The sequence below is a fragment of the Macaca mulatta genome, chromosome 15 (assembly GCF_049350105.2).
Source record: "Macaca mulatta isolate MMU2019108-1 chromosome 15, T2T-MMU8v2.0, whole genome shotgun sequence".
Classification (NCBI taxonomy): domain Eukaryota; kingdom Metazoa; phylum Chordata; class Mammalia; order Primates; family Cercopithecidae; genus Macaca; species Macaca mulatta.
The window spans coordinates 57030664-57046840 of NC_133420.1; the positions used below are offsets into that span (position 1 = coordinate 57030664).

The 16177-nt window shown below is 38.5% G+C and overlaps 1 pseudogene; it reads right to left on the reverse strand.

Annotated features, from left to right (window-relative positions):
• Nucleotides 1-10: 10 nt before the first annotated feature.
• LOC106993682 (zinc finger and BTB domain-containing protein 10 pseudogene) lies at nt 11-15023 on the reverse strand (annotated as a pseudogene).
• Between the last annotated feature and the right edge of the window lie 1154 nt (nt 15024-16177).

The window sequence follows — 16177 nt, forward strand, 5'->3', positions numbered from 1 at the left end:
GTAGCTAGGATTACAGGCATGAGCCACCCTCCTTGGCTAATTTTGTATTTTCAGTAGAGACAGGGTTTTGCCATGTATGCCAGGCAGATCTTGAACTCCTGGCCTCAAGTGATCCATGTACATTGGCCTCCCAAAGTGCTGGGATTACAGGCATGAGCCATTATGCCCAGCCTGGTTTTCTATTATTATAGTCCACAACTGCAGACCCTGGAACTTCTGATTTAATGCTTATATTTAATCTTTAATAAATTTAGGCATCTTTAATAAAATTTCAGCAAGTTTGAAATTTCACTTGTTTGAAGATAGGTCACTATCATTATTCTGGCTTGTGAGCACCAGGTTACCAGAATATAAGAAGTCCACAAAGACTGAAAAATTTTGACTGCAGCAATATCTAAGGGGGTAGTATTATTTTGGTTAGGGCTTTCTTAGCTTTTAACGCTATATAAAGTCTTAAAGAAATGGCTGCCAGCAACCAGGATGTTCTTAGGAGCCTTACAGATTTTCTGCTTACTAGAGCACTGACACCACAAAGGATACCTTTCTTTTTTAGTTCATTTTGTTGTCACGGAAGTTGACAGCAGTATCACTTCTCATTTGGTCTACTAGTAAAGTCATAGTACCCCTCCTCTGATGGTATTGCTGACTCCTCGGCATTATCTCCAGGGAGTTTGTACTCAACAGAGATGTGTTACCACAGAAGGGTTTTCTTGTTGTTATGGGTCCCCCAAGAAAGCTCATCATGCCCCACTTGGGGATGGTTCAGACTTCCATCATCCATGGGGGTCATTTGGCACCAACCTCAAGATATAAGGCCAGTATCCTTGGAATATTGCAGCAAGGGAATGTGCTTGAGCTACAAGGTCTTCGAGGAGCACTGCAGCTTCTGCACTAGAGACTTGGACTGCATGAGCAGGAAGTTCTGGACAGTCTCTCCTTCACCAGCTCCTACACTACTGCCCTTCACAGAGGAATGTCTTTAATCTTTTACTGTAAGAAGGAAGTCACAGCAAGAGAAGAGCAAGAGGACTGAGAATGGTCGCCTTAACTTTAAAAGGGAAAAATCGTTTCCTCTTAACCCAGTATCATACACTGAGAGTCCCATATTTGTAGAAATGAACTTAGAGTTCTACCTGACCTAAAATATTCCAGTTTGCAATCATAGCAATACGTAAGGGAAAAAAAGCTACCACCAGTAAACTACAGAATGCCCTGGCTTATAAAACAGACATGAAATGAATCAGAGGTTGATGTTTGTTGAGGTCCTAAAACTCAAATTAAATATGCTTAGATCTCTCATATTTTAAAATAGTAATGCAATTGTTATTGGAAAACTAGATCTGGAAAAAGAATCTATTAGTTTAAGGCAATATGGAAGTTGATATGGATATAAGATCATAGAATGGGTCTACAATCAATAATTCAGCAAAAGCTAATAAAATTAAAAAAACTTATTTTTGTACTTAAAAATGTCCAACATTTTGGCATTCTCAGCAATGAGAAAGGAACCATATGAAATTCACAGAATTGCATCTTAGGGACACAGCTATGATGAGGGGATTGTGTGTCTCTAGATTAGGAGCTGGCAAACTCTTTCTGTAAAGTATTAGATAGCAAATATTTTCAGTATTGCAAGCCATAAGGTCCCTGTTACCATTACTCAGCTCTGCCATGATAGCACAGCAACACCTATGGATAGTGTGTAATGAATGACCGTCTGTGTTTCAATTAAACTTAATTTATGGACACTAAAATTTGCATATAGTCTCTGCATCACAAAATAGTAATTTTCTTTTTATTTTTTCTCCAAGTATTTACAAATGTAAAAACCATTCTTAACCCACAAGCAGTACAAAAATAGGCTGTAGGTTATTTGGCTTGCAGGACATAATTTTATGGTCCTGGGCATAGTGAAATCCAAATAACTTTGTCCAAGGTCAACTTTGAGGGGTTTTCTCTAAGGGGCAAGTCACAGCCCAAATATTTCTGAGCAACTAAATTGCAGTGTATGGAAGTGGAAGGTCATTGGTGGATAATTAAGGTGAAGATGGATGACTAGAAATATATTTTGAATCGTTTTGTAGGTAGGTGGGGAGCCAGTGAAGAATTAGAGTAGTGGAAGTAACTTGAGGACACTTTGGTTGTGTGCCTAAACTCTTTTCCTTCTATCTGCTTTCTGATACTCCCTCTGTTTAGAGTAAAATCATTCCATTTGGTTGAGTGAGACTAATAGCCTCCCTCCTCTCTCAGTTATATAAGTGGTCATATTTCATAGACCCACTCAATAGGAACATCTCCTTTGACTATATGAGTAATAATCATGTAATGGCTAACACCTGCCATCCAAAGTTATATAATAGTTGTAATAATGGGTGTAATTTTCTTATTTCCTGTTTTGGACTTTAGGAGGAATGTTTTTGCCTATATAGTATGATGTTGGTGTTTGGCCTCATGTATGTCACTTGATTTATAGTCTATGAAAAAATTTTTTAAACTAAGAATTTTTGAATTGTTTTTCAAGTGTCTTTTTATCATCATCAGAAATAATTTTATGTTTTTTCTCTGGATAGCTAAATGGAATAAATTATTTTTTAGTATTTAGTCATCTTTGCATTTGAGAAAGGCAACTCATTTGGTCATGATGTATTCTTAATTAACATTAATAAATGGAATTAAACTGTGGTTTCCTTTTTCATGATATTTTTGGGTTAGATATTATACCAATGTACTTCTTTCATAAACAGAATCTTAAAAAATTTCTTTTTAAATATAATAGTTTAATTACAATAAAAATTATCTTCTTTTTAGAAAGTTTAGTAGTACAATCCTGGATATGTAATTATTCCTGGTAATTTTTTAAAAGACAACCTGGATTTTTATTGATATCTAGTATAATATATTTTTTTCTATATTATAGTGGATATTTCCAGTCCAAACCAGTTCTTTATATTTTTTAGACTTTCACATACCAGGAAAATAAAAAAAAAGATTTAAAATTAAATTACATAATAAAATCTTTTTAAAAAATCCTTAATCTGGCATATTAATGTTGCCAGAGTTAAAATAGAAAAGGACATGACCTGACACTTTTCAAAAGAAGACATACATATGGCCAACAAGCATATAAAAAGAAGTTCAACATCACTGATCATTAGAGAAATGCAAATCAGAACCACAATGAGATACTATCTTATACCAGTCAGAATGGCTACTGTTAAAAAGTCAAAAAATAACAGATGCTGGTGAGGTTGCAGAGAAAAGGGAATGCTTATACACTGTTGGTGGGAGTATAAAATTCAACCATTGTGGAAAGCAGTGTGGGAATTCCTCAAGGAGCTAAAAATACAACTACCCCTTGACCTAGCAATCCCATTACTAGGATTCCATTACCAAAGGAAGAGAAACTGTTCTATCATAAAGATACATGCATGCATATGCTCATTGCAGCACTATTCACAATAGCAAAGACATGGAATCATCCTAAATGCCCACCAATGGTAGACTGAATAAAGAAAATGTGGTACATATACACAATGGAATACTACGCAGCCACAAGAAAAGAACAAGATTGTGTTCTTTGCAGGAACACGGATTGAGTTGGAATAAACTAACACAGGAACAGAAAACCAAATACTGCATGTTTTCCCTTATATGTGGGAGCTAAATGATGAGAACACATGGACACAAAGCGGTGAACAACAGACACTGGGGCCTATTTGAGAGTGGAGGGTGGGAGGAAGGAGAGGAACAGAAAAAGTAGCTATTGGGTACTATGCTTAGTACATGGGTGACAAAATAATCTGTACAATAAATCCCTGTCACATGAGTTTATCTGTATAACAAACTTGCACACTTACCCTTGAATCTAAAATAAAAATAAAAAAAATTTAAGCAAAAAAAGGAATCCATGTAAATTTTTGCTTAATTAAAAAATATGAACAGAACTTTGTAAAAGATACTGACTTTTTTATTGTGATAAAATAGATACAACATAAAATAGACATAAAATTTTTAGTTGTATAATATATATGCTGTATAGTGGCATTAAGTACATTCACATTGATATGCTATCATTACAACTGCCTATCTCCAGAACTTTTTCATCTTTCCAAACTAATACTTTATATTCATTAAACAATAATATTTTCCCCTTATCCTAGTTCCTGGAAAACACCTTTTTATTTTCTGTTTTTGTGAATTTATTCTAGGTTCCTCATATAAGTAAAATCCTTACTTGCCCTTTTGTGTCTGGCTTATTTCACTTAATGTAATGTCCTCAAAGTTTATCCATTTTGTAGCATGTGTCAGAATTTTCTTTTCTTTTTTACAGCTGAATGATATTCCATTGCATGTGTATATACCCATCATTTTATTTAGTCATTCATCTGTTGATGGACATTTGGGTTTTTTCTACCTTTTGACTATTTTGAATAATACTGCTATGAACACTGGTATATAAAGATGTGTTTAAGCCCTGCTTTTCAATACTTTTGGTTATATACCCAAAGTGGAATTACTGGATCGCATGGTAATTCTATGTTTGACTTTTTGGTGGACCATCATACTGTTTTTCGTAATGGCTCCACCGTTTACATTTCCAACAGCAATACACAAGGGTTCCAATTTCTCTGCATTCTCATCAACACTTGTTTTTTTTCTTTTTTCTTTTTCTTTTTTTGATAATAGCCATTGTGTTGGGGCATGCCTTAGGTGGCTTTATTCAGCCAAGGTAATCCTTGAAGATGGCTGACAGCTGAGCGCTGTTTCCCAGCAGTGCTTTCAACAGCTGGATTACAAATCCTTGATATCTGAAGGAGGATTTCAGTACAGCATCAGTGTGTCCACCATAATGGCTTACTGAGTTCTGCCACTTATGGGTTCCACTCTCTATTTCTCACAGTTCTCTTTCTGCCTCGCCTGGAGATTGATTTCCTCACAGATGCTTCCTCTTCTCATAGTGCTGTCTCTTTCTGGGAGTGAATATTTGCAATTTGTTAGATTTATCTGTCTTCTAGTTTCACTGAAAGTGTGCCTTTTTTTGTAACTCTGGTTTTTAGGAAGAGCGGGGTAATTTAGAACTAAGCTGCCACAATATTCCTATTAGAGCTAAAAGTCAGGAAAATTCTTATAATTATCTTTGATTTTTTTCAACTCTTTCAAATGACTCTTCACAATAGATTGTTTTCAGAAACTTCTGATGAAATTTGGTAATTCAAAAGATAAAAAGAATCCAATATATTATGATTAAGGTGTTCGTTCACCTTGCTAGATTTACAATGGCCATACTCATGCTGTCTTGTATGAAGAACACTGACTGATACACATTTGATTTATAAGTATAATTTCAGGTTGTTCAAATAAGTAGATCAATTTGCATTATATGTTAATTTGCATGTCCAGTCCAAGTCATGAATACTGTTGTAGAGATGAACAATTTCATCACCTCTTTCAAGTTTTTGTTCAATTCTTGAATAATTATTATCCTTTTTAGAGGAGGACAACACATTTAATTTTATTTCAATAAAATCACAATACTTTTCCAACTGCAGCAAAGTGCATATAAAATTTTCTGTTACAGATCCACTTTTAAAAGGTTTCCTATGACATTGCAGCAAGACTTTTTTTCCAAACTGAGGAAGAATCTCAAATTCTTCCTCAAATAAAAATACATTACAATCAATGGTAAATACATAAAATTACAGTAAGCCAGACACTTAAAAGGACAGCCAAGAAGTCTTCCAGCAGTTTATTAGAAAGAATGTAGACATAAAAAAGAAAATCTCTACTGTCATTAACATAAGTTGAGGTTTTCAGCCTTGGTACAAACAGCATAATTTAAAAAAAGGAAATTAAACATCCAAAGTGCACTAACATTTTTTTTCACTCACTTGCCATACTTCCAGTGCAAAAATAAATCTGGTCTAAAGCTGCAGACTCTCAAGCAACAATGTACGGCTTCCTTCATCCTCCATGCTAAGAGAATTAAAAGCTTATGGGCCAAACAATACCAAATGTACAGGTTTCAGAAACCATCTAAGTTAAGTCATTTACTAGTTTTAGCTAAGACAGATCTGGCACACTGACATGTGATCACTTACATACAATAGTGTGAAGTGAAGTTTTTGAACACTAAATGTTAGTAGTATAGCTTGATACCCTAGGAGTGACCAGTGCTCCTGGGGGCAGCTGATACATACCTTGCACCTGATTGGGGTGCCTATAGGGCCGGTTGAAGGATATGAGGAGGATGAACAGTTTCTGAGGAAGATGCACCATGTGCTGCTGGATATGTTAGAGGCACCCTGCAGTGCCCAGAGTCTGGACGTGTGTTCTGCCTCAGCCACAGGATTCCCAACATGCTGCTGAATGATGAGGAAACTGAGAGTTGATTGTGCCAAGCGCCAGTTTTCCTTCTTATGATCGTGTGTATTTTTGTTGATGTATATCCCATTTCCTAATTCTGCCATGTGTATCCCCAACCCTTGGCCCAATGGCACACCAAACACACCGTGTTCTTGAGCTCAATAGTATATGTTTTTTCTCATTAAAGTTTCAAACAAATAAAAAAAGTAAATAAAAAAATAAAAATAAAAAGAGGTTGAAGGGAGGTGCCTTGCCACCTTCACCATGTGAGGATGCAGAAACAAGATGCTATCTATGGAGCAGAGAGTAGCCCTTACCAGAGACCATATCTGCTAGTTCCTTGATCTTAGACCTCTCAGACTCCAGAACTCTGAGAAATACATTTCTATCGTAAATTACCCAGTCTAAGGTATTTTGTTACAGCAGCAGAGACCGACAAAGACAGAAATAGGCACAGAGAGATAGGGTGATGTGTTCATAGCAAAACCTAAAAATGTGAAAACAGCTTTGGAACTGAATAATAAATAAAGGATGGAAAGAATTACAGGTCCACTGCCATGAAAGGAGCCTTAGGGGCAACTCAGGCGAGGGCTCAGAAGAAGGTGAGGTTGAAGAAGCTGTAGAAATAGCCTCCATCTTCTTAGAGATTACTAAGTGGTTGTGATCAAAATGTTGATATTATCGAAATACAGATGGTAAAGGCCATTCTGATGAAATCTCAGAAGGAAATGAAAGACATGTTATTGGCAACTGAAGATGAGATGATCTCTGTTACAAAGGAGCAAATAACTTGGCCAAATTATGTTCATGTTCTAGAAGAAATCTCTAAGCAAAATGTTGAGGATTTTGACTACTTATAAGAAAATGTGGAAGCAGAACTTAAAGATTTGGAAAATTCTCAGCCTGGTCGTATTGTATAGAATGGAAAGGTGTATTCAAGAGAGAACACCAAAGGTGTGGCTAAGTAACTATTTGATAAGGAGATTAGTACGGCGAGGCAGAAATCAGGTGCTATTGATCACGATAATGAAAGAATGACCCCAAAGGCCTTTCAGTGTTTATTTGTGCTGTCCTTCCTATCATAGGCACAGAGTGCCAAGGCTAGGGGCAGCATATCTATATCAAAAGAGGAAGCTTGGGCACCTGTAGGACCTTAGCACCAGGTGGCCTCAAATCTCCACTTCCTACATTCTGATGCAGTGCTCCTCAGCTGCCCCAGGTATGGTTCAAGCAGGGCCATATGCAGTTTTGGCCACTCTCTGGAAGGCAATCTAGTAAATCTTGGTGGTGTCTGTGCAGTACTATCTCTACCAAAGTGCATAGTGCACAACTTGTGAGGGCATGCCTGCCTCCACTTAGATTTCAAAGGATGCCCCAGAAAGCCTCAGAGCCCAGAGAACTATCACAGTAGCAGGAACACCACAGAGAGCCCCCAGTATGGCAATGCCCAGTGAAACCGTGGGAGCAGAGCCACCAGGGTGCAATTCCAGCCTGGGAGAGCCATAGGCATGTGACTCCAATATGTGAGAAATGCTGTATGGGTTGTGCCTAGCAAAGCCATGGAGACAGGACTAACCCCCACCCTCCAAGGGTTCAGAAGGTAAAACATCAAGTCGAAGATGATTCTTGAGCCTTAATATTTGCCCTGTTGGGTTTTGGAGTTAGTCAGGATTTATTATCTTTTTCTTCTTTCCTACTTCTCCCTTTTGGAAAGGAAATGTCTGCCCTGTGCCTACCCCACCATAATATTTTCAAAGCATGTAACTTGTTTGATTTCAGAGGCTCACAGCTGAAGGAGAATTTGCCTCAGGATGAGTCACACCTTTGAGTCTCAGTCATATTTGATTTAAATGAGACTTTGGATTTCAGACTTTTGAATTGGTGATGGAACAAGTTAAGGCCTGGGGAGCTATTGGGATGGAATGAATACATTCTGCATGTGAGAAGAACATACATTTTGGACGGCCTGAAGCAGAACTCTATGGTCTGAATGTTGGTGTATCCCCCAGATTTATATGTTGAAACCTAACCCCCAAAGTAATGGTATTAAGACGTGGAACCTTTAGGGAAGTGATTAAATCACAGAGGCTCTACTCTCGTGAATGGGATCAGCTTTAAAAAGGTTGAAGGGAGCTGTTTTGCTCCTTCTGCCATGTGAGGATGCAGCAACAAGGTGCCATCTGTGGAGAAGAGAGCACGCCCTCATCAGACACTAAACCGGCCAGTGCCTTGATCTTGAATTTCTCAGCATTCAGAATTGTGAGAATAAATTTCTATTACTTACAAATTATGGAATCTATGTTATTTCCTTATAAATAAAGTGTCCAAGACAGTTATGTGATCCCAGATCACCCATGGCCATAAAGTTTTCAGGTGAGACTTACTGGCATTCAACTCTCAGCTGCCTTCCAAGCCCATCACTTTGAGAATATGGAAACTCCCAGAAACCTTTCACAGAACAGGAGAGGAAAAAGAGACTTGTGCATGCTATCTTTGAATCTCCATTTGTCTAAACACACCATGTCCCATTTTACTGTGTTTTCCAGAACTCCAAACAGGAAACAGAACAAAAGTTTCCTCCGGGATTTTCGGTTTTTCATAATCCACTCACATCTTTGGTCAAGGCCTCGACCTTTCTAGGCAGGGTTGCTTTCTTCCCGAGGACAATAAGCCCCAGGGCTTTGCCTTAATGTAATAAAGCTTCAGAGGAACAATAAAATGATTACTGAGAATTGTAAATGCATTGAGAGATATTATTAAATATTATTCTTGCCTTAAAAGTAATAGGTCAGGGAGTACCCAGATATGGCAAAAATTATAAAGATGCTACTACAGTGAATTCTTATAATTTTACATTGCCTTTATATGCATGTATACTCAAATGTATCCATTTTGAGTATAAGTTGGACTTTCTCATCCCACAAGCAGGACTTAGTCACCCTTCACAACAATTTCTAGTTCTCTGCCTCTTCCAACTTCCTCAGTGTGGCTGATCAGGATATCTGCTTATACAACCGCCTTCTTGTGACTGCCTCCCTAGGGGACAGTTATATACAACTTACTTCACTTGCCCACTGACCCCCATACCTCATACGAACTGTGCAGATATGCTCAGCAACCACCTCTCAGTTGCCTGTGACCTCTTGGAACTATTGCCTGCTTATTCTAAACCCATCAATTCAAACTTCCCTTGGGAAACCTGCTTGGGTAACACCCTGAACCCCAATAAAGGTGTTGGCCCAAAGGTCCCTCTCTCTCTCTTGCTCCCCACATGCTGGTTGAGTGCATATCCTGGATGGCTCTCCCCTTCCCGTTGGCGCTCTTTCCCTCTCTTCTATAATCTGTGAGTAATATGCTCTTCTGTTAGTTCATGTGTTTTGCTAAGTTGCCTCTTCTGTGTCTCACCTGACCAACACACCCAAATCTACCTTCTTTCTCCATCAGGGCTCTCCTAGAGAGGGGCTGTCTTTGTAGGAATAAACTGGACACAGGTCAGACAAGAGCCCCAAAGGCATCTTCCAGTATAAACAAGTTTTCTGTGAGAGGAATACCCTGTCATGGGTTGGACACCCAGGCATTAGGCTGTCTGCTGGGATAAAGAAGTGTCCCATGAAAGACACACTATAAGCATTCATGACCAAATCCCTGGAGCCCTGGCAGGGCAGGGCAAGAGTTTTTACCCATGTCCTGAGAGAGACCTCAAGACCAAATTAGAGGAAACTACAATAGCTACCTAATGAGTAACTTTTTTGAATACTGTTTAGAGCCAGCCTTCTCATTATATAGGTAAATAATACAGCCTAGAAATTTTTTTTTTTTTTTGCAATTAATTTAATGGCAGGACTGGGATTAGAATTTGGGGACTTATCCCTATATTTTCTCCATTCCATTATATTGAGATTTTCTCCCATAGGCTGTTAAGCTCTATTCTCTGGAAATTTGAAATAAATTTTGGTCATACGCTATCACTATTTTTATCTCAGGACAGCTAGAAACACTTCAATTTCTAAGTTTACCTTTCTTATGGAGAACATTTTTTAGGTTCTAATAATGACTAGGAACATTCTCGGGTCTATCACAAAAAAGAGTCACAGTTTCCGTTGATTGTGTTGTAGCTCTGTGGAAACTTCATGGAATCCCTAAGTACACCTGGTGACTTTAAACCATTAGAATAGTCTTCATTGTGGCCGGGCGTGGTGGCTCAAGCCTGTAATCCCAGCACTTTGCGGGGCCGAGGCGGGCAGATCACGAGGTCAGGAGATGGAGACCATCCTGGCTAACATGGTGAAACCCCGTCTCTATTAAAAATACAAAAAATTAGCCGGCGTGGTGGCGGGCACCTGTAGTCCGAACTACTGGGGAGGCTGAGGCAGGAGAATGGCGTGAACCTGGGAGGCGGAGCTTGCAGTGAGCTGAGATTGTGCCACTGCACTCCAGCCTGGGCATCAGTGCAAGACTCTGTCTCAAAAAAGAAAAAAAAAAAAAAGAAAAGAATAGTATTCATTGCAAAATCATTTATTTCATTTTTGCTACCATTTCCCCTCTCCTTGCCCGTGATTTAAGCAATCAGATGTTCCTAAATTTTAACCTTTTTGTCAGTAATTCTAGATTTTTAAAAAATATACTTTTAAAGATTATAATGGGCACAATAATATATTTCCAAGATTGCAATCTACAAAGTAAAATTTCCATGATAAAAGGTGTTACGTGACACATGGTATAAATTAATTTGATACTAAAATTTATATTAAGAAAAAGAAGACCTTTTTGCTAAGCACGGTAGATAGTCAGGAGCAGTTTAGTGTGGTATGTTATAACAAGGGTCCTGAAATAATTCGTGAGAGTCAAGAATGAAAAATAATATTCTAGGATAACTGGAAGATTAATTTTAGTTATGAAAAATCATTGATAAGTGTTATTGAAGACCAATATACACTGTGACCAAAGGAGGGTAAAATGTAGAGCTTACTTATGCCTTAGCCAGAAATCATTTTTTCCTTCATTGTACCATTGAAATGTCTCATTTAAAGTAGTATTTTCATACTGACATATTTAAAACTAGCCAGTTATTTCCCCCATGAGCATGCTATTCGTAACATTTCTCAGGTTTATCAACCAGCCATTGGCAAATGAGGTAAGATAGGGACAATGTTTTATTATTTCATTCTAATTAAAACTGTTGGCTCTAAACCCCCTAGTCATGGCTACTGCATCCAAGTAAATTAAGAAGATAATGCATTAGTGGATACAGGCTTGGGTTAAAAATAATTGTCATTTCAAAAACTTTCCCCATTCCACAGATTTGGGCACTAGTCTCGAAGCACATTCCAAAGAGAAAATTCATAAATTTCCCTGTCTGCATTAACCCCCTCCCAACTCAATCTCTAAAATCTCTCAAGTAATAATCATTGGGTTTGGAGGCCAGAATCCAGCAGATAAGGACTGTTTTCAAAGTCCAAACTAATCTGTCATTAGTGATGTAAATACTGATCAGTGTTCAAAAACTAGCATATGATTGCTGAGGCCTCACCTTGTTGTTTGGCTAGATTATATAACTGTCTTCCTTCCAAACTCATCTTCCCAGTACTCCAGCCATTTGAATGTTTTGAATTCATTCAGTGCATATTTATTGATACTAAAATTTATATTAAGAAAAAGAAGACCTTTTCGCTAAGCATGGTGGATAGTCAGGAGCAGTTCATTGTGGCACCCACAATGAGCCAGGAATAGTTCCAGGTGACTGGATACTTTAAGTAACAAAATAGTAAAAAAAAAATGCCTGCCCTCATGAAGCTTTTATTATATTGCAGTCCCACAAAGGGGATATATCTATATCTAAACTTGTCCTTCTTTCTAGAAGGCACTTCATACTACTTTATCCAGTGAATCCCTGCCCAGGTGTCAAGCTCCACTCATAGGTACCCCTTCCAGGAATCTTTCCTGCTATGTGTTAGGTGCCCCTTCTGAGTATTCCTAGGATTTTAGTTTTGGAAGTGCACTTACCACACTCCATTGGAATTGCCTGTTTACTTTTTCTATCTTTTCAGGTACACCAGGGGTCAACAAACTTTTGCTGTAAAGGGGTAGATAGTAAATATTTAGGATCGTAGACTGTATTAGGGTTTTCCAAAGCAACTGAAACTATTTATGCAGGTTGATCCCTAATCTGAAAATCTGAAATCTGATATCCGAAATGCTCCAAAGTGTGTGGTCTCTATTGCAATCATCAACTGCCATTGTAAAGTGAAAGGAACTGTAAATAACACATAAACAAAAACTTTATCTATTAAAACAGATAGAGACTGGATTTGGTCTGCAGACTGTAGTTTGCCAACCCTTGAACTAGTCTATGCATTTCTTGAGCAGGAACAGGGTCCTGGTTAACTCAAACATCCTTGGAAATAACGAGAACTTAATGAATTATTATTGAATGAATATCAAACTGATATCATCATAGCTATGTGATTGCCATTATGGATCTGGATGTTGGCAAATTCACAATCATCTTGGTTACTATCAGGAACTATATCTCACAATAGTTAAGGATGGCTGCTAATGATTACAAGTATGTTTGATTATGTCATCTGGATGGCCATATGTGTTTTTCTTCAGTTTGCATGTGCATATATTTTAGTTAAGCAAATATGCATATATATAGGTGTGTCATATTTTAAGTTTTCCTATAATTTTTCCAAATGGAATGACACAAATGCACCAAATAAAACAGAGGTTTATTTACAATAATTTGTCAATGTTAGGGTATCCAGGCACTCTAAATTTTTCTTCAATTGTTTGCAAGGAAAATCAAGTAGCAGTCATTAAGCACTAAAATATGCCAACTACTTTATACCTTAACCTCTATTTCACAGTTCCTAATCCTTCTGGAGAATGTGGAAAATCTTTTTTCCTGAAAACACCCCTGACAGTTATTTGTGGGGTATCCTTAGGGATGTCTCATGTGTTAATCAATAAGTTCTGTCTGCTTCCCTGCAACACTGACCATTCATTTTTTCTTTTTCTAGCTCCGCTTGCTCCAGGCCTTCTTCAGTGATATGACCAAAGCTGAGTGATGTCCTCTTACTTTTTGGTGTGTGTGTGTGGCTCATACCTACTACTGACAACTGCAAATACCTCCCTTGTATATGGTGAACACCTTACGTCCAGTGGTTTGCCAGTGTCCTAAGTTCTCATTGGCTATATCCCTTGATGGTCTGTGGAGTACCGTGTACCCTGTTCTGGGGAGCAGGGTGGAGAAGGCCTGCATGTACTTCTTAGCTGGTACTTCACTTTGTCACCTGGGTCATCATGACTTGCCCACCCTTTTCTGTGTTTCTCTTAGAGTCTTAGTGAAAACAACACTTTCTATTTCTGCTGCACCTCTCCTTCACTTTACCTCCTATGTTTGTATCTAGTTCTGGAGATTAATCATGAATATAGGGTCCTTTCTATCTCACCAATGTACCTCTCATCCAGTATGAGTAATGTGTACCAAAATACCTCCCTCTTTTTCTAGACATCCCAATATGTCTTTGAGTTCCAAGATCAACCCCTTTTTCCCAAGTCTTATGTTTCACTTTTATTCCATTTTATCATATTACTCCCATTTTACAAATTAGAAGGCTGAAGCACATGAAGAGTTAAGTAATTTGTTTGATGTAAGTCGCACAGAGTAATGAAGTAAGGGTTCTAATCTAAATCTCTCTGAGTCCAGAGACCACTGATCTTCCAACTATACCTTACTGGCTGCAAGAGATGCAAAAACAAAAAGGCAAGGCCCCTCCCTTAAGGAATTCACAGCCTAAAGCAGAGTCTACAATCTGTAAGTTAGCTCATTTAAACATTTTGACATTGGCCAGTCGCTGATGGGATTAACAATGGGACAATGAAAATTTCAGTAGTTCCAGTCCTGGGTAGCATTTTCATCTGGGAAAGATTTTGCTGTCCTTTGGAAAAGTGGTTTCCAGATTAGGATACACATTAGGAACCCCTGTTAAAAATACACATGCAAGAACCTTATCTCAGACCTATCAAGTCAGAACTTTCAGGTGCAGGACCCAGGAATCTTCACTTAACAGGCTCCTCAGGTGAGTCTTATGCCATCAGCTCACATTGCTCCTCAAATTGGTGTTTGGGACTTGCTCTCTTAGACACTGTTCCAGAGGAAACTGTCCAGAGACCACTGACTTAGAGGAGGAGACACAGAAGGAACTAAAGCAAAGGAGATTAGAACCAGGATTTGAGCGAGTCAAGAGAAAACGCTTAGAAACCTGAGCTATGTGATGAAATATTAGACTCCATTATGAACACCTGAACTAAAAAGCAGACTAGAGAGACCGGGCTCTGCCCAGACCCTTCAGCAGCAACTGCTGGTAGCCCTGTCACTGGGGACTTAAAAAGAGGAGTAGTGGATGGTTTCTGTGCAGACAATTTCAACTTTCAATGGGCTAGGTTGTTTTAAATGATATAAATTCGCAAGCAACAGGCAAGCATCCAGTGCTTCTAAGTTGGCTTCTAAGTTAAGCAAGTCATCCTGCTTTCATCTGGCTCCTGCAGCTGAACTCACAGTGAATATCTGGGGAGTCAGGGCTCTCACTGCCTAGCGGAGAGGGTCTGCTTTCTGATACATCTGCCTGCAGGGCATCTGGAAAGGCTGCTTTCATCTTGCTGTGTTTGTTTCTCTCATCCCAGAGGGAAACAGTTCTCTGAGGGATGAGTAATCATCTCAGGTGGTTCATTGCTCTGAAATACAGATTTTTATCAGATGCATTAACCTAACTAAGAGATTGTTGGGTGACTATTTTGGAGGCAACATGCACAACTGGGCTACCAGAGTAGTAAGGGTCCAGCTAATATGAATTTATAGAGATGGTTTCTTGACTTTCAAAACACTTTTCTCTGGGATTTAGTGCATGGGAGTAGGGGGAGGTGAGGTGGGGGCGGTATTTCTACCTGGACTGAGAGATGAAGTGCCAATGATGACAAAAGCAACAGGCTCCTAAAGAGAATAAGAGTTTTGTTTCTCGATTAGTAATTTTAATCTGCATTGGTGATCTTCCGTTCTTTTATTCCTTGTTTTTTGCCTCCTCTTTTTGGTGCTCTATCAGATTTTGACTTCTCTTTCTTCTAATAAGCCACTGTCTCCCAGTGATACAGACCTGATCCCTTTCACTGTGGTCAGGGACCTCCAGACTCCATAACATTGCTTTCATGTTCAGCCTCCAATAAGGCTGTCTCCATATTGCTAAGGGCTCCCTCCCCAACCACTCCAAGGTGAATCCTGTGGGAGGCAGCAAGGTTAATGCTGCTTGTTCTCCACTGCTTTGTATCCTTTGTCTCCTGGATACCCTGCAGTGTGGGGAGTCCTGGCTTACAGTGCAAAAGAGCGGGGAAGCTGAGAAAATATATTCAACTGGATCTTGAAGCATTTCCCACCTTCAGAAGTAGACTATAAACAGTCAAGTTGGCTTCTACTCTTTCTTATTCATTGTCTCTCAGAAATTTCTCTCAATTTTTTTCCTTCATGCATATCATTTATTCTTTCATGTATTCATCAAATATTTATTAAGCAGTCACTTGCTTAGTAAATATGTGTCAGGCCCTATTCTAAGAACTGACGAACATAGTGTTGAACAAGGTGTAATTTCTGCCCTTGAGGAATTTACAATCTGGAATAGTGCTATCCAATAGAATATTCTCTAATGGCAGAAATGTTCCGTATCTACATTGTTCAATATAGTAGCCACTAGTTACACGTGGTTATTGAGCAATTAAATTGTGGTTAGTGTGGCTGAGGAACTAGATTTCTGTTTTATTT